This window comes from Lissotriton vulgaris, chromosome 5 (assembly GCF_964263255.1).
Source record: "Lissotriton vulgaris chromosome 5, aLisVul1.2, whole genome shotgun sequence".
In the NCBI taxonomy this organism is placed as follows: Eukaryota; Metazoa; Chordata; class Amphibia; order Caudata; family Salamandridae; genus Lissotriton; species Lissotriton vulgaris.
This window is the reverse complement of record NC_141693.1, coordinates 1,167,320,833-1,167,344,378: the sequence shown is the minus strand read 5'-3', so window position 1 is coordinate 1,167,344,378 and position 23,546 is coordinate 1,167,320,833.

Sequence of the window (23,546 nt, the reverse complement as noted above, 5' to 3'; positions counted from 1 at the left end):
TTTGTGTCATCTACAAGCTGTTCTCCAGGCCCTGAAACAAGCTGGCTTGACAATCAAGGCCAGTAAATGTCAGATCGGGCAGGGGTCGGTTGTGTACCTAGGCCACTTGGTGGGCAGGGGAATGGTGCAGCCCCTCCAGGCGAAGATTGAGGCTATCATGGCCTGGGAGCCCCCCAAGACCTAGACCGAGGTCCGAGCCTTCCTGGGTCTCACAGGATACTACCGTCGCTTTGTGAAGGGGTATGGTACCATTGTGGCACCCCTAACTGAGCTTACATCCAAGAAGCAACCTCGACAGGTAGTCTGGATGGAGGCTTGTCAGCAAGCCTTTGAAAAGTTGAAACAAGCAATGTGTGCAGCTCCAGTCCTAAGGGCCCTAGATTTTTCCAAAGAATTCATTGTCCAGACAGACGCATCAGAGCATGGCATTGGGGCAGTGTTATCGCAACTCAATGAAGAGGGTCTGGATCAACCTGTTGTCTTCCTGTCCAGGAGACTGCTTCCCCGGGAACAGAAGTGGAGTGCAATTGAGCGGGAAGCCTTTGCGGTGGTATGGGCTCTGAAGAAGTTGCGGCCATACCTCCTTGGCTCGCACTTCCTGGTTCAGACCGACCACCGACCCCTTCGTTGGCTGATGCAAATGAAGGGAGAAAATCCCAAGTTGTTGATATGGTCTGTCTCCCTACAGGGAATGGACTTCCGGGTGGAACATCGGCCTGGAGTGGACCACGCCAATGCAGACGGTCTAGGTATTTCCGCCTTAGTGATGAGAACTCCCAAGGGGTTGGCTAGCTCTCCCCACTTTCAGCTGGGGGGGACGCCTGTTAGACCTGTAGGCCTTTGGGTGGTCCCTCCTATTATTTATTTATTTTGTCCCATTTTTGCTTCCTAGTGTTTTTCATTTTTGGTGTTCCCTGAATTTTTTTTTGGGTGTTGTCCTAGGGGATGGGTGCTCCTTTGTCCCTATAATTTTTTTAGGCCTAGGTGACTCCTATAATGGTAGAAATTCAGTCACACAAAATGGTGGCTAGTAACTGCCATAACTGATTACCTCAGGGAATGGACCCATAGGACAACATAGGAAAACTCCAGAACCTTCCAGCTGGTTCTGGAAGCCTGAGGTAAGCCTATATAAGGGACAGAACCAGGGCGGCCATTTTAGAAGTGTGGAGAGGGAGAGTCCAGTTAGGAGTTTAGGCTGCTGAGCAGGGAGGCAAGTGCACTGTAGGAGGGTTGACTGTCCCCCGCAGCTGCTACCCCTCGCTGTTGACGCTTCCCCCTGTGTGTGGACCTAGCCCTGCTGTTTACAAATTGGAAAATCGAATCTTCCCCCCCTTTTTATCACCCCTGTGAGAGAAGTCCTGGACTGATTCTGGGGTGAGAGGGCATACAAGCCGGCAGGAGGTGAGGTGAGATCAGCGTCCTCCTGTAGGGGACTGGATTTGCTTTCATTAACCCCCCTTTTTCCTCGCCGAATTGCCCCTGGAGTCTTCCGGTTTCCAGACTCCTTATTATTCTGTCAGAACTTCTCAGAATCTGCCCTCCAGTGCGGGTCCCAAGATTGTCACAGATCCTGACTTTATCAGAGGCGTACCAGAACGGGCTGCTGCAGGCCTGCCTAGAGCCCCTGTAGTGGAGTTGGTACTCTCTGGGATCCGGACCCGCTGATACCCTGGTTCCCGGTCTGGTGAGCATAGGAGGTGTAGAGTGGAAGCACCAGCCGCCGGAGCTCCTGTCCCGCTAGGGTGGATCGGCGCGGGAGGGAGAGGTGCCTCATTCTCAGTGAGGAGATCGGGAGCGAGAACGAGTGGAGTCCCGCCCAGCGCTGACAGGAAAGAGCGCAGGGAGGCGGGACGAACTCGTAGGAGGCCAGACCCCGGGGAGGTTCCTTTCTCCTCGGAGAGCGGAAGGGAGGGGACACCAGAAGCAGGATTTACCAATCGGAGTCAGCGGGAATTCCCCTCCGTTAGCCAGCCACTAAGGGCCCTCCCAGCTAAGGAAGACGTCGGATGTGGGGACTCTGTACCTCCGACTGCCAGAGTTCATGGGATCTTCTGTTACCACTTTAAACGACAAGTAAGGTGGGAATTGGGCTTGTGGGAGGCCAGGCAGTGCTCTTAGGTCCCCTTTTGGGCCGTGAGGTGATCGGCCCCTTCAGCCTAAATAGGAAGAGTGACAGGGAAGCCGGGGAGAGAATCTGACAGAACAAAACTGCCGGTGGAAGTTATTCTCTGACAGAACTAAGAGCTCAGGAACCACATCAACAAGACTTGGGCTAATCTGAGTCTGGTACTTAGAAAGACAATCGAGGGGAACAGAAGATTGTGCTGAGATAAATGAGAAGCCAGGATTAATTGATGAAACAAGCCCCCCCCAGTGATTGATTTAATTCACGAGTTGCCTTCATTAAGTGGGTAATTCTTTCCAGCAATCCAAAGCCTGAATGTATTGAAAATCTGATCTTTGATCTTAAACGTATGTAAAATGAATGCAATGTAAGAAAATGATGTACTGTTTTGACCTGCAGATAGCATACTAGGCAGTCAGCTAATTGATTCCTTTATCAAGGCACCAGTGGGCAGAATTACTATTAGAACTTAGTCTCTTTCCGATAGGAAATGTAATGAATTTATGATTACATCTAATTTACTTCATGTTACTATAACTAAAAAGGAAGAATCGTTCATGTAATGTGTTCATATGCTACCACATGTGCTTACAAATACAGATGTAACAGGAAAACGGTCTAGATGATGATTTAATAAATTGTGTGCAACTGCTAAACTAATTTCAGGAAAGATAAAGCTTTTCCAAGTTTTATAATTACGGTGTAGTGTCATTTTTGGGTGGACGTACGCTGGATTACTGTGAGAGTGTGGCGCAAGTACCGCAGACAGCCTAAGAGTTAAGCCTTACCGGTTGAGCCAGGCTACCCCAGGTGGACCGGTAAACCCGGGTCCAACAAATTGGTGTTCAGCGGTGGGATCAGAGCTTGTGCTTGCGTCCACTTAGCAGTAACGCGGTGTGCACCACATGCCTACACCTGGAGTTTTCTCCTAGCGGACTCCCTGATTACCCCAGGTGGACCGGTAAACCCGGGTCCAACAGGTAGATACTAAGAAATTGGAACCAGGGCCTATGCAAATAGGAACTGTTAAAGGGCCTCTGACCTCAGAAGAAAAAGAAAGGAGGCGAAAATGTAATTTATGTTTATATTGGGCACGATCTGGACATTTCGCTAAAAACTGTCCTATAAAGCCAAAAATACCCAAAAGATAAATGCGTTAGTAACTAATTCAGGAGAGCAGGAAAACTAAGAAGTTCGTCAAGAATGGAGGTCGCTTGTACGAGAAACCAAGATTCATAGATCTCCCATCATCTAGCTAACACAGTGGCTCGTATACCTCGACATTTTTTGATTCAGGTGACTCTAATCATAAGCACCCAACTTAGATATTCAGTTCCAGTTTTACTAGACTCCGAAGCCTTAGGTAACTTTGTGGATATTAGGTTAGCTCAAACCTTACACATTCCAACAGTATGTAAAAAACAACCAGAACCAGTTTGTGCTGTTGATGAGTCTGCTTTATCTTCTGGGTTGATAACAAAACAAACCTGTCCCATTACAATGGTGTGTCAGAATGGTCATACTGAGGTTTTAAGTTTTGACTTGATAGCTACACCCACGTTTGGTTTTATTTTAGGTGTTCCTTGGTTAACAGCACATAACCCTAAAATAAATTGGACTTTAGGGACAGTAATGTTAGATTCCTCTCACTGCAATTCATATTGTTATCAAGAAGCACATAATGATTCTATGACAGTTTTACATTGTGCCAATACCATGACATCACCTCCTATGATTCCTCCTGAATATCAAGAGTTTAAAGATGTGTTTGATCCAGTAAAGGCAAGTACCCTACCCCCACATAGGTTGTACGGTTGCCGGATTGACTTAATACTTGGAGCTCCACTCCCTAGCAGTAGAGTATATGCTATGTCTGAAGAAGAAACTAAGTACTAAAGAACTTGTTTAGATAAGTTATTAGCATCAGGATTCATTCAACACTCAACATCTCCTGTCTCTTCTCCACTGTTTTTCATACCTAAGCGAGATGGTAGTGGCTTACGTGCGTGTATTGACTATCGTGGATTAAATAAGGCCACTTTTAAAAATAAATATCCCGTGCCTCTAATTCCAATTCTTCTCGAACAATTACGTCATTCCACCATCTACCCTAAGTTAGATTTACGAGGGGCATACCATCTTGTCCGAGTCAATGAGCATGACGAATGGAAAACAGCCTTTCGAACCAAGGGGCCGATTATGATTTTGGTTTTTCCGCATCCTCCGGGCCGGCGGAAGCCACCGCCCGCCCGGAGGATGCGGAAAAACCGCTGCGGAGCCTCGAAACACCCACCACCATATTAGGATGGCTGGTGGGTCTTGAATTCTGTCCGCCGCTTTTCCGCCGCAGTCGCATTACGACCGCGGCAGAAAAGCCCCAATATGGTGGAGGTGTCTAACAGACACCGCCAGCCATATTAGGATGGTGGGAAAAACATGCTTTTCCATGACGGCTTTTCCGCCGTGGATACGCATACGGACTTTCACTTCGGGGGCCCGTTGCGGGCCCCCTTGGTGAAGGGGGGGTGGGGGGTGCACATGGGGGGTACCTATGGTACCACTGTGCGGTGCCTGCCGCTTTGTGCATGCAAATGCGATGCATGCATTTTTAGCCCTGCAGAGGATGTGACCGCCACCCTGGCGGTCACATCCTAATCTGCTCGGAGGGAACGCAGCAGCCCCTGCGGACGTTCCCTCCTCCTCAGGGGTCGCGGACGGACTCAAGTCCGTCCGCGATCATAATCGGCCCATTAGTTTGGTTTTTTTGAGTACACAGTCATGCCCTTTGGCTTATGTAATGCCCCTGCAGCCTTTCAATACTGATATTATAAATGAGTATTGAATGAATTCCTTGATATCTGTGTTATTGTATACATTGATGATATACTCATTTATTCTAAAAATTGTGAACATATTCATCAAGTAAAAGCAGTACTAGTCAAATTGCAAGAAAATCATCTGTTCGCAAAATTAGAAAATTGTGTCTTTAACACTGACACTGTTGAGTTCTTAGGATATTGTCTGTCACCAGCAGGGATCATGATGGATCCTAAAAAAGTGAGCGCTATAGGAGATTGGCCAGAACCTACATCAGTAAAAGAAGTACAGAAGGTTTTAGGTTTTGCTAATTTCTATACACGTTTTATACCTCACTTTGCAGAAACAGTTGTACCCATCACCAAGCTTCTTCAAAAGGGACAAATATTTTGATGGACAGAGAAGGCAGCTCAAGCTTTTGCTCAACTAAAAGAAAAATTCACTTCAGCACCTTTGTTAAGGCATCCAGACCCTGACCTTCCTTTCTTTGTGGAAGCGAATGCTTCACAAATGGCAGTGGGGGGAGTTCTCTCACAAAGAGATGACCAGGATGGCCAGTTACATCCCGAAGCCTTCTATTCTAAAATATTACTCCCTGCTGAGCAGAATTATATGGTGGCAGAGAGGGAATTGTTAGCAATAAAGTTAGTATTCACTGAATGGCGCCATCATTTAATGGGAACCAAATATCCTGTAACGATATTTAGTGATCATAAGAATTTACAGTTTTTTAGTTCTGTGAAGGCCCTCACACCTCGTCGAATGCGATGGTTAATTTCTTTAGTGCAATTGACTTTGTGATTACATATAGACCAGGGTCAAAACAAATCCAATCAGACATTCTATCAAGATATGGCTACAATACTGAAGCTAAAAAAGATATAATAAGTCCTCCCATTATTTCCCCAGAGAAAATATTGGCTCCTATAGTACAAGCAGACTTCATAAAGCTAGTTAAGATGGAACATCTGAATATAAATGTACAAGAATGGTTAAAAAATCCCAAAACCTCTATTCAAGATGGTTTACTCTATCATAATTCCTTAATAATCATTCCAACCATTGAGTTACAAGAAAATGTCTTAGCGTGGCATCATGACTCAGCCTTAGCAGGTCACCCTGGTAATCTGAAAACCCTAGATCAGTGATTCCCAAACTTTTGACTCCTGAGGACCCCCATTGAGTCACCACTGGTAGCCGGGGACCCCCAAGCAATTGAATTATTTAAATTTCAAATATTAAAACAGTAATTTAAAAAAGAAAAACACGTGTGACGCAAAACAAATACTCAAATTACTAAGGATTTTGGGGCCAGATGTACAACCATTTTATTTAGCACCTCGCAATTGCGACACATTGCGAGTGGCAAATTGCGAGTCGCTAAATGAAATGTACAACAGTGTGTTTAACACTGTTTGGGATTCCCAATGGGGTCGCAAATTGCAAGGCTCATTATTATTAATGAGCCTCTCACAATTTGCAAGCCCATTGGGAATGCCAGCCCTTCAGGGATGGTGGCCTGCTGGGCTCAGCAGACCACCATGTCTGGGACTGCTTTTAAATGAAAGCAGTTATTTAAAAAAAAATGCAGCCTGTTTTCCATGCATTTAATAAAAAAAGACAACTGCCTGCCCTTAAAAAATAATTTTGCATGCATTTGCAAAGGGGAAGGGGTCCCCTGGGGAACCCTTCCCATTTGCGAATGCGTTACCATCTACTTGAAGTAGGTGGTAATTTTGAGTTTTTTGCGGTCGCAAAACATGTGTACATGGTTTTGAGATGAGCTATTTGAAAGGGAATGCCCCTTCCAAATAGCAAGTCGCAAAGCCAAATTAGCAAGTCGCAAAAAAATTGCGACTCGCGAAATAGGCTATGTACATGGCCCAATAGGTTTTTGCATGCGCAAACGGGTTCGCGAACCCGTTTGCGCATATAAAAACGGGTCGTATATCTGGCCCTTATTATTTTATATTGAAGGAATTTGCAAAAAAGGAAACAATTTAATGGGAAGGTTGGTGCTGCATCTCCGTGACTAACTTAAATTGTTGGTTTTATTTCGCAGTACGAGGCTCCTGCCAGGGCCAGACTGGAACCCCAAAGCAGCCCTGGCAAATGTTTTCAGACCAGTCCCCACACGGTGTACCCAAGTGCAGGCCGTGAGCCTGGCCACTACAAAGGGGGCTTTGAGGGGCTCTCCCCTCAAAATATTTAGGAAACAATGGTGCATTCTACAACACATTTTTCATTATATATTGAATTGTATTAACTTTTAAAGAATAGTAAATGAAGACCTTACCATGCACCAGGATGCGACAATCTTTGTTGGGGTTCTTCAATGATTCCCTTATTATCACTCTCCAACAGTGCCTCTCATCTCTCCATAGCCCCTCTGTCCCATGTATTTAATTTGTTTTATAGCATCTCTCATACCATTGTAGGATGTCAGAGCACTTTACATCACACACATATAGAGACAATGAATCATACATGTAAATCAGTGTATAGAAAATGTTACATAAGGTAAAGGGGACAACAAGGTGTAGTATTCACATGTCATTCATGCAGGCAGGCATTTTTAAAGAGTGTTTGGTCTGAAAAAGCACAGACTAAAGATTCAGAACATAACACAGTGGCTAGCACTGACTTTAACATTAAAAATGTATTTCCACCCAAATAAACCTTTATAGCAGCATCAGGATAATGAATGACTGGGAAAAACATAAGTAACTAACTGGTACCAATCAGTTTGCAAGCAGCTCTTATATGATATTTATAGGTCCCTCTGCTAGATTACGATTGTCACTTATGAAGTGCACAGTAACAAAAGAATTTCTGTGACAAAAGCAGTAATCACGGACCTATGCACATACAATGCTGCTTTTTAAAATGCATGTTATACGTTCTTTGCAGTAGGCATAGTAACCCTCTGTGCTACATTAGTTAAGTCAAAGCTGCCACTGAACAAAACTCTCATCTCTCTCCAGCAGGTACATTAATCACTGGCATTATCTTGACACTTTTATTGTTGCTCAAAAGCTGCTAATTATACAAGAAACTTTGCTGTGCTTTTAAAACTGCTGCCTACGGACCCCCTGAGAATGTGTCACAGACCCCTGAGGGTCCACGGACCACAGTTTGGGAAACACTGCCCTAGATAATTGCAAGAAACATTTTTGGTGGCCTTGTTTAAGAAAAGACGTTCAAAAATATGTGGCATCCTGTCCAATTTGTGCCAGGAATAAATCTTCACATAAAGCACCAGCTGGGTTATTGCAACCATTACCAACCCCTCCAACTCCTTGGCATACCATAAGCATAGATTTCATCACCAATTTACCAGTAGCCAATCATTTTATGACCATTTTGGTAGCTGTAGATTATTTATTCAAGATGGCACATTTTATTCCACTACAAAAAATTCCGACTGCAGCAGAATTTACTAGCATTTTCATGGCAAACATAGTGCACCTGCATGGCCTGCCAACTAAAATTGTGTCCGATAGGGGTAGTTAATTCACTTCTAAATTTTGGACAAACCTTTGTAAAAATGTACAAATGGACATAGCTTTATCCACAGCCTTCAATCCAGAAACCGATGGTCAAACAGAGAGAACAAATCAAACAGTATTACAAACGCTACATTGTTTAATGGCTGAATTTACTAGCGAATAGGTTAAAGCTTTACCTTTGGCTGAATTCATTTATAACAATAGTGTGCACTCAGCTACACAATGTACACCCTTCTATTTTTTAAATGGCTATCACCTAAAGGCCTTACCAATATCAGTAGACTCATCCTTTACACTTGCAGTCACAGATCGTCTCCATCAATTATTAGAAAAGGCTAAAAAACATTTAAATAATTACAAAGAAATAATGAAAAGACAAGCGGACAAACACAGAAACTCCGCTCCAAGTTATCAAGTAGGAGATAAAGTGTGGCTCTCCACTAAGAATTTAAACACAGTAGGTCCACGAAAATTACATCCACGTTAAACTGCACCTTTTCCTATAAATAAGATCATAAACCCAGTTACTGTACAATTAGAGTTACCTTCTGATTATTCCATGCATCCCACCTTTCATGTGTCCCTGTTGAAACCTTATAATTCAGAAACCAGACAAGAACCTCCCTCCCCCACCGATCCCTATTGATGGTCATTTGGAATATGAAATACGTTGTGTTTTAGACGCTAAGAGAATACAAGGCAAACTTCATTATCTGATAGCATGGAAAGGTTACTCCGCTGATGAAAATTCCTGGGAACCAGCTTCATTTGTTCACGCTCCCAAATTGGTAAAACAATTTCACTTGCGATTCCCCCAGAAACCTCGTCCTGTAGTGCAGCCTTTGAGGGGAGCAACTGTTAGGGTTGGTACTAAGAACATAGCCCAGTCCCATACTGTGTAATGAGGATTGGCCCTGTGTGTCTTTTGTTTTTACTTTGTCATGAATAATGTTCCTTGTTTTATATTTTACCATGAGGGGTTTTCAAGTTGGTTTCTTTTGCACAAGCATAGGCCAAAGTGACATTTTTTGTACAACCTGATGCAGGAATAAACTGGATATTCAGTTTGAGCTCGGGGGCTCATTTGCATACTCATTGTACAACCTGATGCATGAATAAACTGAATATTCAGAATGAGCTCAGGTGCTCATTTGCATACTCAACACATTGTCTTAATGGCAGTTGCAGCATGCTTCCCATGTTTTTCTAACCACACCCTAACTGGAGAACCCCACCCAAAGAAACAGTATAAAAGGCCTCACATTACAACAGAACTCGCTTGTGCTCGTTGAATCCTCTTCCTCACCCGATTTCCAGAGCAGCTCCAGTCCCGTGTGTTCCTCTGCAGTCTTCAATGCACCTTCCCAGCGTGAGAAGTGTTTCGGCGGTGATCCAGCTTCGACAAAGTTTCCATGGTGACACCAACGCAGCGAATCTTCCTTTCCAGTCCCGAGGGGAAACCTGTTCGATCTGCAACAAAAGAAATAGAAATCATAAATCAAGTAAGATCTTTGAAAATGCTTGCATAGGGAGAAGCGCGCATAAAGGAAAAAAAGGTCGTTACCAACTCCAATTGTTTTGCGAGCGTGTATTCTTTGATTTTCCGAACATTGTTTACAGAATCAAGACTTTGGTAATAACGACGGAGCTACAAAACTGAAAGAACAGATATTTGTGCTTAATGAAACTTCCAATGACTTACCTTTGAATCCCTGAGCATAATCCAGACTCTTCTGCCGCCATGATCACAAATCTGAGCATAAAAAGAAAACACAAGAGGAGAAAAATAACTTTATTGAGAGCATATTAAGACTCAGTGAACATTGTGAATACTATTCGTATGTTTTTGAAAGTTATTATTTAGTAAGTTAGTATGAAGGTCATACTATATGGTGTACTGGAATAACAGTACAGGTCAGTGATTGTTGTCATTTTATTCCCACAGATTTAAAGATAAGTATAATAGCATTTTGTCATAAAAACTCCTTATGGTGAATCAGAATCTCGTTTTATACAAAGTATCTTCTTGACTAATTTCATAAACATATAGAGAAAAAGACAAGACATGGTTTTTATAAGAGAAGTTTGATAACATATTCGCTTATGTTTTAGATGTACTTGTCAACTCCCAGAGGTAAGACTTGCTGAAGGCTTTTAAGGTAGAAAGGAGTGACGTCTAATCAACGTGAGCCGTAACCAGAGGAGTGTCTCTTTTTTGTTTATTATTTTGTCCCATTTTCCCCCTTCTCCTGGGAATCTATTCTTGCCAAACTGAGTTATACATCCAGTTGGGCTAGTATAGGTTTTTAGGGGTGGAATAGAATTAGTGTCTCATCTCTCAAGTTGAACAACCTGGATTTCAAGTGAGTGAAGGTTAACATCACCACTGTGCAAATGCGCCCACTGGCGGGTTTTAATTTGGGGAATTAATCCCCCTTGAATTCTGAGGGTCCCTGGGGGCCAACTAGCCCACCAGGTACCTCCAGTAAGCGCCACAGAGCTGAGTTGCAGAGAGGTGGTACGAGGCAACGCCTTTTTTACACCTCTATGCAACGCAACTCTGTGGCGCTCACTGGACGTTATAGGTGGGCTAGTTGGCCCCCAGGTACCCTCAGGATTAAAGGGGACTTAATTCCACAACTTAAAACGTGCCACAGGGCGTGTTTGCACACTTGTCACATCAGGCCATGCCCTCTCCCTGCACCACTGTGCAAACGCATCAACTGGTGCGTTGTAAATTGGGGGATTAGGTCCCCTTGAGTCCTGAGGATCCTTGGTGGCCAACTAGCCCACCAGCTACCTCCAGTAAGCGCCACAGAGCTGCGTTGCAGAGTGGTGTAAAAAATGGGGCATGGCCTTGAACCACCTCTCTGCAACGCAGCTCCCTGGTGCTTACTGGAGGTACCTGGTGGGCTAGTTGGCCCCCAGGGACCCTCAGGATGCAAGGGGACTCAATCCCCCAACTTAAAACGTGCCACAGGGCGAGTTTGCACACTTTTCACATCAGGCAACGCCCCTGCCCTGCACCACTGTGCAAACGCGCCCCCCCGGAGCTTTGTAAATTGGGGGAGTAAATCACCTTGAGTCTTGAGGGTCCCTGGGGGCAAACTAGCCCATCAGCTACCTCCAGGAAGCGCCACAGAGCAGCGTTGCAGAGAGGTGTAAAAAAGGGTGTGGCCTCTGAACACCTTTTTGCAACGTAGCTCCCTGGTGCACACTGAAGGGGTGGGCTAGTTCGCCCCCAGGGACCCTCAGGATTGAAGGGGACTTAATCTCCCAATTTACAATATGCCATGGGGTGCGTTTGCACACTTGCTTTGTCAGGCCCCGCCCCCTCCCTGCACCACTGTGCAAACGCACCCCCCTGGCGCGTTGTAAATTGGGGGATTAAATCTCTGTGTTGCAGAGAGGTGTAAAAAGAGGAGTGGTCCCTGAACACCTCTCTGCAACGCTGCTCCCTGGCGCACAAGGTACCTGGTGGGCTACTTGGCCCCCAGGGACCCTCGGTATTCAAGGGGAATTAATTCTCCAACTTACAACTTGTGGGACCCCCTGAGCAGGCGTAGGGTGTCAGGATGTTTCTACCCTGCCACCTTTTCTTGTTTTATATCTTTGTTTCACTGTTTTCTTGTGACTCGGTTCTAACGAGTCACAAGATGGCTGCCAACACTTAATGGTTTGGAGTGTTGACAGCCAATTAGAATAAAGCTTGTGGTTGGAAGGGGTCGCAACTCCACCGCGGCCATAGATATCAAAACTTTTATTTTTTTAATTTCTCATTAACTACTGAACAGATTTACACCATTTAAAAAAAAGATTGTTTTCAGAATCAAGCACTAACTTTTTGCCAAATTTGAGGTAATTCCATTCAGCAGTTCGGACTGAAGCCTTGCCTAACTTTTCCTATGGGAAATTGATTTTTTACTCTTATTGTTTTTATTTCTCAGCAACTACTGAACAGATTTACACCATTTAACAAGCATTGGAAATGCAATAGGTCTCGCATTAGGAAAGTTTGAGCTATTGGTATTGTAAATGACACTTTTTTTATTTATGTGTTGGTTTTGAAAGTAGCAAAATTAATAGCTTTGTCAGTTACAATGTCAATAGTTGTAACTTTTGCAAATGTGACACCTATAGCATTTGTAATGCAATGTGTGTTGTATTTACGTGACTTGGATGTATTGATATTACAAATAACAATGGCTTTTAATTTTGTAAATAATTAATACTTAAATAAAAGTTATTGTAATTTATAATGGCAATAGCTTAAACGTTTGTAAATAACTTTTGTGAAGATTATGTTCAGTGTATTTTATTGTGACGAAAATCCAAGAACATTGCATTTGCACCTAAACACACACAGAGCCACACACATATAGATGTGGTGGTGGTGGATCTGGGGGATATGGTGGTGGTGGATGTGGTGGTGGATGTGGTGGTGGTGGTGATGGTGGATGTGGTGGTGGAGGTGGTGGTGATGTTGGTGGATGTGGTGGTGGATGTGGTGAAAGTGGTGGTGGATGTGGTGGTGGTTGTGGATGTGGTGAAAGTGGTGGTGGATGTGGTGGTGGAAGTGATGGTGGTGGGTATGGTGGATGTGGTAGTGGTGGATGCGGTGGTGGATGAGGTGGTGTGGATGAGGTGGTGGATGTGGTGGTGGATGTGGTGGTGGTGGTGGATGCGGTGGAAGTGGTGGATGCGGTGGAAGTGGTGGTGGTGGATGCGGTGGAAGTGGTGGATGCGGTGGAAGTGGTGGATGCGGTGGAAGTGGTGGATGTGGATGCGGTGGTGGATGTGGTGGTGGATGCGGTGGATGTGGTGGTGGTGGATGCGGTGGATGTGGTGGTGGATGCGGTGGTGGTTGTGGTGGATGTGGTGGTGGATGTAGTGGTGGTGGTGGTGGTGGATGCGGTGGTGGTGGATGCGGTGGTGGATGTGATGGTGGTGGATGTGGTGAATGTGGTGGTGGATGTGGCGGTGGATGTCATGGTGGATGTGGAGGTGATGGTGGATGTGGTGGTGGATGTGGTGGTGATGGTGGATGTGGTGGTGGATGCAGTGGATGTGGTGGTGGATGCAGTGGATGGGGTGGTGGATGGGGTGGTGGTGGATGTGATGGTGGATGTGGTGGTGGTGGATGTGATGGTGATGGTGGATGTGGTGTTGTATGCGGTGGTGGATGCGGTGGTGGTGGATGCTGTGGTGGTGGATGCAGTGGATGCGGTGGTGGATGCGGTGGTGGTGGTGGATGCGGTGGTGGATGTGGTGGTGGTGGTGGATGCGGTGGTGGATGCGGCGGTGGTGGTGGATGCGGTGGTGGATGCGGTGGTGGTGGTGGATGCGGTGGATGTGGTGGTGGATGTAGTGGTGGTGGTGGTGGAGGATGCAGTGGTGGGGGTGGTGGTGGATGGGGTGGTGGTGGATGGGGTGGTGGATGTAGTGGTGGTGGTGGATGTGGTGGTGGTGGATGCGGTGGTGGTGGATGCGGTGGTGGTGGATGCGGTGGTGGTGGATGTGGTGGTGGTGGAAGTGGTGGTGGACGTGGTGGTGCTGGTGGATGTGGCGGTGGTGGATGTGATGGTGGTGGATGTGGCAGTGGATGTCATGGTGGATGTGGAGGTGGATGTGGTGGTGGTGGTGGATGTGGTGGTGATGGTGGATGTGGTGGTGATGGTGGATGTGGTGGTGGATGCGGTGGATGTGGTGGTGGATGTGGTGGTGGATGCAGTGGCTGTGGTGGATGCGGTGGTGGTGGTAGTGGTGGATGGGGTGGTGGTTGTAGTGGATCTAGCCACTTGCAATCCCTCCAGGTAGCATTCCAATCCATCGTTTTTTGCCCACTATGCACCCGTGTCATATGCAAATCAGCCCTGGTCCTGCTCCGATTGGAGCCACCTGGGTCTCAATCAGATGCCTTAGGCCCTGGACCTGGTCTAACCTGACAGCGGCCCCCACTGACCGCGAGCTCTCACTTGTTTCCTCGCTGGGCCCGAGAGGGACAGCAGAAGCCAGGGAGCAGCGGTGTTTTAATAAATTGCATTAATATCGAAATATTCGATCATAACTACGCAGCACATCTGCTTGTCTTAAGGGTGCGAGGCGCTGCATTGATACCACGCAGCCCTAAATATGACGATCACCACCCATACAAGCACCCCCCCACGCACCCAACAAAAAATAATAATAATCCGCCCCTTACTGACCCCCACCAGAGAAAAACAGACGTAAGTCACTCCCCGTCGTAAAGGCGCCAATAGTCACGGTGCATCAGCAAGGCGCGGGGGTAGGTGAGGAGACAGGAAAAGGCGGGCGGAGGGTATGAGGGGAGGACGAGGTGCCCAATGAAGGGCGAGGGTGAAGTGGAATGATCTGTGGAGGAAGGGGGTGGCAGGAAATATTCACAGAGTGTGCGAAAGGAGGAAGAAGGCGCTGCGAGGAGATAAAGAGAAAAAGAGGGGAAGGGAAACAAGAAAAAGTCAAAAGGGATAGTTAAGAGGGGAGAGGGTGGGAGGAGACACACGAGTAGAAAGAGGGAATATGGAGATACACGTGAATGAGAGAATTAAAGAAGTGGGGACTGGTTGAAAGAGAGAAAGTCGTGGCAGACACGTCGAATGAGGGGTGCGGAGAGGCAGGTGAGTGCGTGTCGGGGGGAGAGAAAATGAAGAGCGGTTTATGGAAAGAGGGAAAGGGCAGAGCGCGAGGTGCTGTGAGAATGAGGGACAGAAGAAAATAAAAGGCTGCAAGAGAGATAAAAAAAAGGGAGACACAAGAAAGGGAGCGCAAAGAACGCAGTGGCAAGTATCAGGAATGGGTTTTAAGAAAGGTAGAGACGGGCCAACGTGATAAAATGGATGACATATTGTAGAAAGGATCTGGTAGAGGGAGAAAGATGGTCCTGGGAGAGAGAAAGGAAGGAGAAGGAGAGGGAGAGATGACCAGGAGCCGGTCAGATGAGAGAAATAAAACGGACAGTGGGAATATTTAGACTAATAAAGGATCGAATGGATGGGTGGAAGAGACGACAGCGACTTCAAGAGGAGGAAAAAGTGGAAAAAGAAAGAGAGGGCTGAGGCAGGAAGAGGCGAGCAGAGGGCTAGCTCTCAGTGCACAGCTGATGCAGTGACACTCGGATTAAAGCTATTATTACTATGTCACTTGGGGCTGGGGGGCAAATAACCCACGACTACATTATGACCCATAGCACTCTGGATACGAAACAGCAGGGAAAGTGGCGATAGGTGTGGTGGGGGGGGGGGGGGGGGGGGAGACATGGGAACCAAGAAGGGTGGGCGAATGGGATAAGAAATGGCGTGAAGGAGAGAACGAAAAAAGCGTGCACCAGGTGGAAAGTGAGAGAGAGATAGAGAATTTAAGATGAGGGAAGCGGAGACACTGTGGGGGGAAAGAAACGAGGCCGTAAGAAGGGGCTACTGGGTCAAATGCTAGAATAAAAGAGGAAATGTACCGGGCTAAGGGGTGCGAAGGAGAGACTAGCAAAGACAGAGAAGGGGGGTAGGCAGAGGCAGGAAGGGAGAGCGAGAGACCCTGACATTTATAGGACTAGAAGCTCGGGCATAGAGGTGTCCAGCGGGCATAGAGGGGCCCAGCGAGGCTACCAAAGAGCAGAGGCATGCCGACAAGAATGGCATACACAGGCCCGCAGAGAGTGACTGACGAGAGCACAAGCAGTGGCCCGGAAAGTGAAGGGTGCGGGGCGTCGGAGAACCTCGAGGAGGGAAGGCAGATAAGGGGAGGGGGGAGGAGAAATGCGACACGGCGGGCAGGGGAGGGGGCGAGGGGGGAGGAGAAATGCGACGTGCGGATGAGGGAACTGGAAGGGGGGTAGGCAGAGGCAGGAAGGGAAAGCGAGAGACCCTGACATTTATAGGACTAGAAGCTCGGGCATAGAGGGGTCCAGCGGGCATAGAGGGGCCCAGCGAGGCTACCAAAGAGCAGAGGCATGCCGACAAGAATGGCATACACAGGCCGGCAGAGAGTGACTGACGAGAGCACAAGCAGTGGCCCGGAAAGTGAAGGGTGCGGGGGCGTCGGAGAACCTCGAGGAGGGAAGGCAGATAGGGGGAGGAGAAATGCGACATGGCGGGCAGGGGAGGGGGCGAGGGGGGAGGAGAAATGCGACGTGCGGATGAGGGAACTGGAAGGGGGGTAGGCAGAGGCAGGAAGGGAGAGCGAGAGACCCTGACATTTATAGGACTAGAAGCTCGGGCATAGAGGGGTCCAGCGGGCATAGAGGGGCCCAGCGAGGCTACCAAAGAGCAGAGGCATGCCGACAAGAATGGCATACACAGGCCGGCAGAGAGTGACTGACGAGAGCACAAGCAGTGGCCCGGAAAGTGAAGGGTGCGGGGCGTCGGAGAACCTCGAGGAGGGAAGGCAGATAAGGGGAGGGGGGAGGAGAAATGCGACACGGCGGGCAGGGGAGGGGGCGAGGGGGGAGGAGAAATGCGACGTGCGGATGAGGGAACTGATGTGCACGCGCTTTTAAGCTCAATGCGCATGCGCATTGAGCTTAAAAGTCACGGGCACTGCAAGGAATCGCCACGATTCCTTGCAAGTTAGTTAAAGAGTGGTTAAGCCCCCATAGTCTTGCAAGCTCGATGCGCATGCGCATCGACAGGCGAGACCTAAAAATGGTCCCTTTCTGAACCAAGCACTACCTTTTTGCCAAATTTGGGGTAATTCCGTTCGGCAGTTCGGGCTGTATGTAGCCTGGCTCAAAATGTCCTATGGAAATTAACATGGGGAAAACGCGTTTTGGGACCCCCCTTTTTCTCAGCCCCCGCTTCATGAATCACCGTCAAACTTTCAGGATATGAGCTGACCTTGATAGACTTTTTTGGTGAGAATTTCACGAAGATTCGCCAAACAACGCCAAAGTTATTAGCAAACCAAAAAATGCTTTTCCTATAGAAACTAGGTTCTAACTATAACTACTTACTGGAGACAGCCAGAAGGTTATATATATATATATATTTATATATATATATATATATATATATATATATATATATATATATATATATATATATATATATATATATATATATATAGATATATATATATATAGATATATATATATATATATATATATATATATATAGATAGATATATCAGGCAGTTTCTTCAAACCTCCACAGACGCGGCGAGAGAAGAGGCGGACCCCACGGCTCAGGCAAAGAATTCTTTATTCACGGTAATTGAAGACATATGCTCACAGTGGCGCGCGCGCACGCCCCACTCACTGGGTTTTTTTTTTTTTTTTTGCAATTGGATCGCTTTCGCGATCGGTTTACGCTTGTTATTAATTCGATTGTTTTCTTACTCTGCTTATTCAATTGTTGCCACTGAAGTTGTGGTTCTGGTATTCTTTTTTTATGACGCCCAAACCTACGATAAAATAATATTTCTTCCAGCGATGTTTGACGCCCAGGTGCATCCGTGCATTTATGATCATATACATACATTATTATGTTTACCGGTGGCGGCGTCTGTGTCAGCTTGGTGGGTGGGGTTCGCGCTGCACAGGAGTTTCCTCACGGGTCGGTGAGTACATGCGCCCTCAGGGGAGCCCCCACCACCTCCTTCTGTCTAGGGTAATTGGAAATGAGGGGGTCCATCCATCCCTGATTGTATATACCCTCAGGCTCCCACCCTCCGCAGCCTGTAGCTCAGTCTGAAGCCCCCCGGCCATAGTACAGATGGGCGCGCAGCCCCCGTCCCCACCCTCCAAGGGATTCCTCACGTCTCATTTTTCATGTTTTAATTTTCCTTCATCTCAAGTTCGTCTTCTTGAGAGAGATGGGATGAACATGACTGAGGCGCGGGGGTTTCTAGGATATTCCCAAGCCGGCCGTGGTCCTTGCACTGGGGGAGAAGGCTAATTAAAGAGGTGTCACTTCCCAATTAGAGGGGCTCCCCCGGCCCTTCCCACTCTCTCACACCTCACGCCCCAGGCCCTTCCGACGCCCCGCCCCAGATCCCAGAGGAGAGAAACACACTGCCTGTCTATCCGCGCTTCCATCTGTCAATAATTCTGATTTGTATAAAGTTCCTTCCTTGCCCCCACAGCATGCACTCTGAGCCTCTGTATATTTGTAACTGCTTTATTGTATTTGTACAAAGCTATCGCTAACATAGAGCGCCGAGCGTCTTATTCCGATCAGCTCCGGTCGCCAACTGCCAATTCTCCTTTCGCGCCTTAGCCTCCGTCAGTTCTGCGCATGCGTGCGCCTTCCGCTCTCGTCTACGGCGTGACGCGTCCTCGCGCACACGCTCGTAGACTAGAGCGCTCACCACATATCTCCCCCCTTTAACAATAACAATAAAACATTATCAGTCTCCGTTCTAGTGTCCACTCATTTCAAAGTCTCTATATCTGGAGGGCATGGTGACTGCCCTCCCGCTGCGGGTGTACCTTACCGGTATGTCGTCTTCTGCTTCTCTCTCACCCATTTCTCTCTCACCGTCTCTCTGATCTTCTCCCTGTACTTCACCGGCCGGTGTGTAGTTCCTGTTGGTAGACTCTGTGATAGGAGATCCCATTTCTCTGTCCTCTTCTACACCTTCAAACAGTTCGTTTGCGTTATGAACACAGGAAGGTCTTGCTTCTCCAGACTCCACCTGTACCTCCTCTTCCTCTGATTTGGGCCACCTTACAATCTTGTTGACTCTAGCCATGCGGTCTTGGGACCACACCTTGCCGTCGCTGAGGAGTGCCGCCCTGCCTCGCACCCCCTTGACCTGTAAGGGTTGACTATATTTGCTTTCTCCTTTCTTTTGTAGAGTGGGCAGTTTGACCTTGACCCATTCTCCCTCTTCCAGCTCTGTATCCTTTGTGTTTCGTCGTTTGTCATAATGGGCAGCATAAATCTTCTGGGCCTTCTCAAGGTTGTGCTGAACCACCGCCGGGGACCACTTGCTGGTGATGGTCTTCTCCCTCCACACTACATTGTCCCGGGTGAACGGGAGTCGGCCTCTCAGTACTTGGAAGGGGCTGTACCCCACCACCGTGGGGGTGATCCTGTAAGCCCACAGCATGCTCATTACTTCGGTCTCCCAGTCTTTTCCCTGCGAGATGGCTGCTTGTATGGAGCCCATTAGCACACGGTTGAACCGCTCCGCTTGGCCGTTACATGCTGGGTGGTAGATGGCTGTGTGCTTTGACTCAATCCCGTTCCTCTTCATAAATCGTGTCCACTTGTCCGAGACAAATTGCGGCCCATTGTCACTAAGAATGGATTTGGGTATTCCTTCTCTTAAGAACAAGGACGTCAGAAACTTCAGTACTGTGTCCGTGTCCATGGATTCTTGTATATAAACTTCAGGCCACTTCGAATACTTGTCGATGACTACACATAGATATTTGTTTACACCTCTGCTGTCCAGGACAGGCCCAAGTATGTCGATGGCCACGTTTTCCCATGGGTTTTGTGGGGTTTCGAACTTTCCCAAGGCTGGTCTAAGTGGTCGTAGAACTTTGTCCGCTCCTTGGCATTGCTCGCACTCTCTCACTTGTCTTTCTATGTGGGCATCCATGCCTGGCCACCAATACATTTGCTTGACTCGTGCCTTGGTTTTTACGATGCCCAGATGTCCTTCATGTAGTTGTTTCAACAATCTGGGTATCAGTATTTCCGGTGGTACTACCCTTTCTCCTCTGTATAGGAAGACTCCTGAATCACTCAAGAACAGTTCCTCTCTCATCTCGTAGAACCTCCTCACTCCTTCTGTGAGCTTCTTCTTGTCCGGCCATCCAGACGTAAGGTGTCTTTTAATCTCTACTTTCTCCGCATCTTGATCGTAAGCAGCCGCCCATTCTTGACAGCTAATCGTCATCTCATGGTCTTCCATGCTGGCTACCATCTCCTCTTTGTCCGGGGCCGCCTCCGGCGCATCCTCCATTGCCGCGGCTCGGCTGAGGTAATCTGCCACTCTGTTTTGAGTTCCCGGTAGATATTCCACGTCATAAGTGTAATCAAGTAGTTTTAGTGTCATTTTAGCAATTCTTGGGGTCGCAGTATCATGGCCCGAAGACGTCAGGACTTTGATCAGGGGCTTGTGATCCGTTTGGAGCTTGAATCTTGTACCCCAAATGAACTGTCGAAACTTGCCCATGGCCCAAGTGACCGCTAGCATCTCCTTTTCAATGACACTGTACCTTTGTTCCGTCGGAGATAGAGCGCGTGAAGCAAAACTGATGGTTTCTATGGATCCATCCTCCCTCTCCTGTGCCAACACTGCCCCTAAGCCTTTGTCGCTTGCATCCGTCGTCACTATGGTTTTGCCTGAGGGGACGTATCCTTGCAGTGGAACGGCTTGGCTGATGCAGTCCTTTACCATCTCGAATTCGTTTTGTGCTTCTGAGTCCCATTCAAACTTCGCCTTGTCTCTGATGAGTTGTCGCATTCTGTATGTTCTGGTGGCAAAATGCCTCACGAACTTACTATAGTACTCGGCCATTCCGAGGAATGACCGCACTTCCTCCATGGTACTCGGGGCTTTGGCATTCCTGATGGCCCTCACATTTTGTTCCTTCGGGGAAATACCATGTGTCCCAATCTCGTGTCCCAAGTACGTGACTGAGGGCATTCCAATCTTACATTTGCTCCACTCTGCAGTTAAGCCTTTGTCTTGCAACACCTCTAGGACTCTGGTTAGTTTTCTGTCGTGATCTCCTTTGGTGGAGCCCATCACCAGGATGTCATCCTGGAAGTACTGCACCCCTGAGATGTCCTTAAACAACCGATGCATCAACTTTTGAAATACAGCTGCTGCAGATGCCAGACCAAAGGGCATCCTGCGGAATTGATAGCACCCGAATGGCGTGATGAAGGAGGTGTACTTCCTACTCGTAGGATGCAGCTCAATTTGATAGTATGCCGACGTGAGATCTATGGTGGAGAAATGGGTGATACCTTTTGTTCTTGCCAGCATTTCCTCAATTCTGGGCAGGGGAAACCTCTCCACAATGAGGCATTTGTTGAGCTCTCGGAGGTCCACACAGAGACGAACCTTCCCATTAGGTTTCTTGACTACCACCAAGGGGGATAGCCACTCCGAACTGTCCACCGGCTCTATGATGCCTTGTTTCTCCAGCCTCTGAAGTTCCTGTTGCACAGCTTCGCTGGTGGATATGGGAATGTTCCTGACTTTGTGCACCACTGGTACTGCCCCCTCCTTGAGGACCATTTTGTGGACAAATTAGTCCAGTTTTCCGACTGTACCCTCAAATACCTTGGGGTATGCAGATTTCCAGTCTTTTTCTTTCGTGAGGGGCCACTCATCCGTTAAGAGTATCTGTTCTTTCCCGCCCGGGTTGAGTATGATTCCTAGATCCCCTGCGTCTCTCCATCCAAGTACCGAAGGGCCCTTCTCTGCGACATACAGAGTGCAGGTGGCTGACCTCCCTCTGAATTCGAACGTGAAGTCTCGGCATCCCACCAGGGGAATAGCGTTCTCTGTGTATGAGATTGGCCTGATGTCCGGCGGCAGTAGGTCCGGCCCCACTACTGGTGCGAAGTCTTCGTCCCATATGGATCTTTGTACAATGGTCCATGGAGAACCTGAGTCGACAGCCACATGTACCTTCACTCCCCCTATGAGCATGTCCGTGCGTGGCTTATCTCTGCGCTTCCCTGCCACCTCCAGTACCTGGTCCTCAATACACAGCACCATTTCTCCGTCTTCTTGGTCGTCTTCCTCGCTGACTTCCGCGGTCGCAGATTCCACACACTTGACCGTGGTCTTCTTTCCCTTCTTGCGGCATACTTTTTCAAAATGGCCGACCAGGCCGCAGAACGCGCATCTGGCGCGAAACGCAGGACAGCGTTTATCCTGAGCAGAGTGCGCTGTGCTACCGCATCTATAGCACGAGAATTTGCTGTCTGTGCTGGGGCGGCCCGTCTGTTTCCCTGTCCATTTCGTCTCCTTCCTCTGTTCTCCGTACGTTCCTTTTTGTTTGCTGGACGTTGAAGCCTCGTCTATCTTGTTAATCATCTGCCTCTGCGTGCTTTCTCTTTTGGCCGCGTCTGCGCAGCGTTTCGACATTTCCGCCTTTTTCACCATTGCTATGACTTCCTTGAGCGAGGTCTCACTCTGTGCCCATAGTTTGTCCTGGACGGTCCTGTTGGTGGTATGCATGACTATCTGGTCTTTGATATACTCATCCTGCAGAGCACCATATTGGCACGTGATGGCCAGACGTCGGAGCGCGGCCACGTAGTCGTCTATGGACTCGCCTGCCTCTTGCTTCCTTTGTTGAAAATTGTAGCGGTCTATGGATACACAGACCGCTGGGCGGTAGTGGTTGTCCAAGTCTTCCAGTGCATTTTTGAAGACATCCACCTCTGTTGCACCCCTTTCCTTGGGCACTATGTTTGCGAACACTCACCCCTTCCGGGCCTAGATTGTGGAGTAACAGTCTCTTTTTTCTTGCTGGGGTGTATTCCTCTCCATTTTCGTCCTCTAATGCCTCAATGTAGTTCTTAAAGTATTCCCTCCAATCCTCCCATTTTAGCTGGGGTTCCCCTGGTCTGGGTAGGAAAGGGATGGGGGCCAACAGGGCTGATGCTTGATTCGCCATTTTGACTTCGCCTCTGTGGTCTGCCTCTTGGGCTCTGGGTTGGTCGGGCCCACTGGATGCTCCTGCACTCCCTGCCGTGTCACCTTGACCCCTGGGGCTACCCGGGGTGTTGTCCCTTATTGCCTGCGTGAGGTTGTCTGTTTGCGCCCCCTCCTCTGGCTGTGGGGTGGTGCCTTTGGTTGCCAGGGTGCTGGGTGTATGCTCTTTTCCCTCCGTAAGCACTGACCTGGTTCCTTGTGGCTTGTGTCCTTGCACGGGGTGCCTTTGCGCTGCTGCCACGCTCTATGCTTGTGCTGGTTGCAGGTTGTGTTCTGTCCCGCAGGCTGGTGTGGGGCTGATGGAGTTGGTTGCTCCTTTCCTCTGTGCTCGGTGGTGTCCGTGTCTCAGCCTCGTCGCCAATATAAAGTTCCTTCCTTGCCCCCACAGCATGCACTCTGAGCCTCTGTATATTTGTAACTGCTTTATTGTATTTGTACAAAGCTAT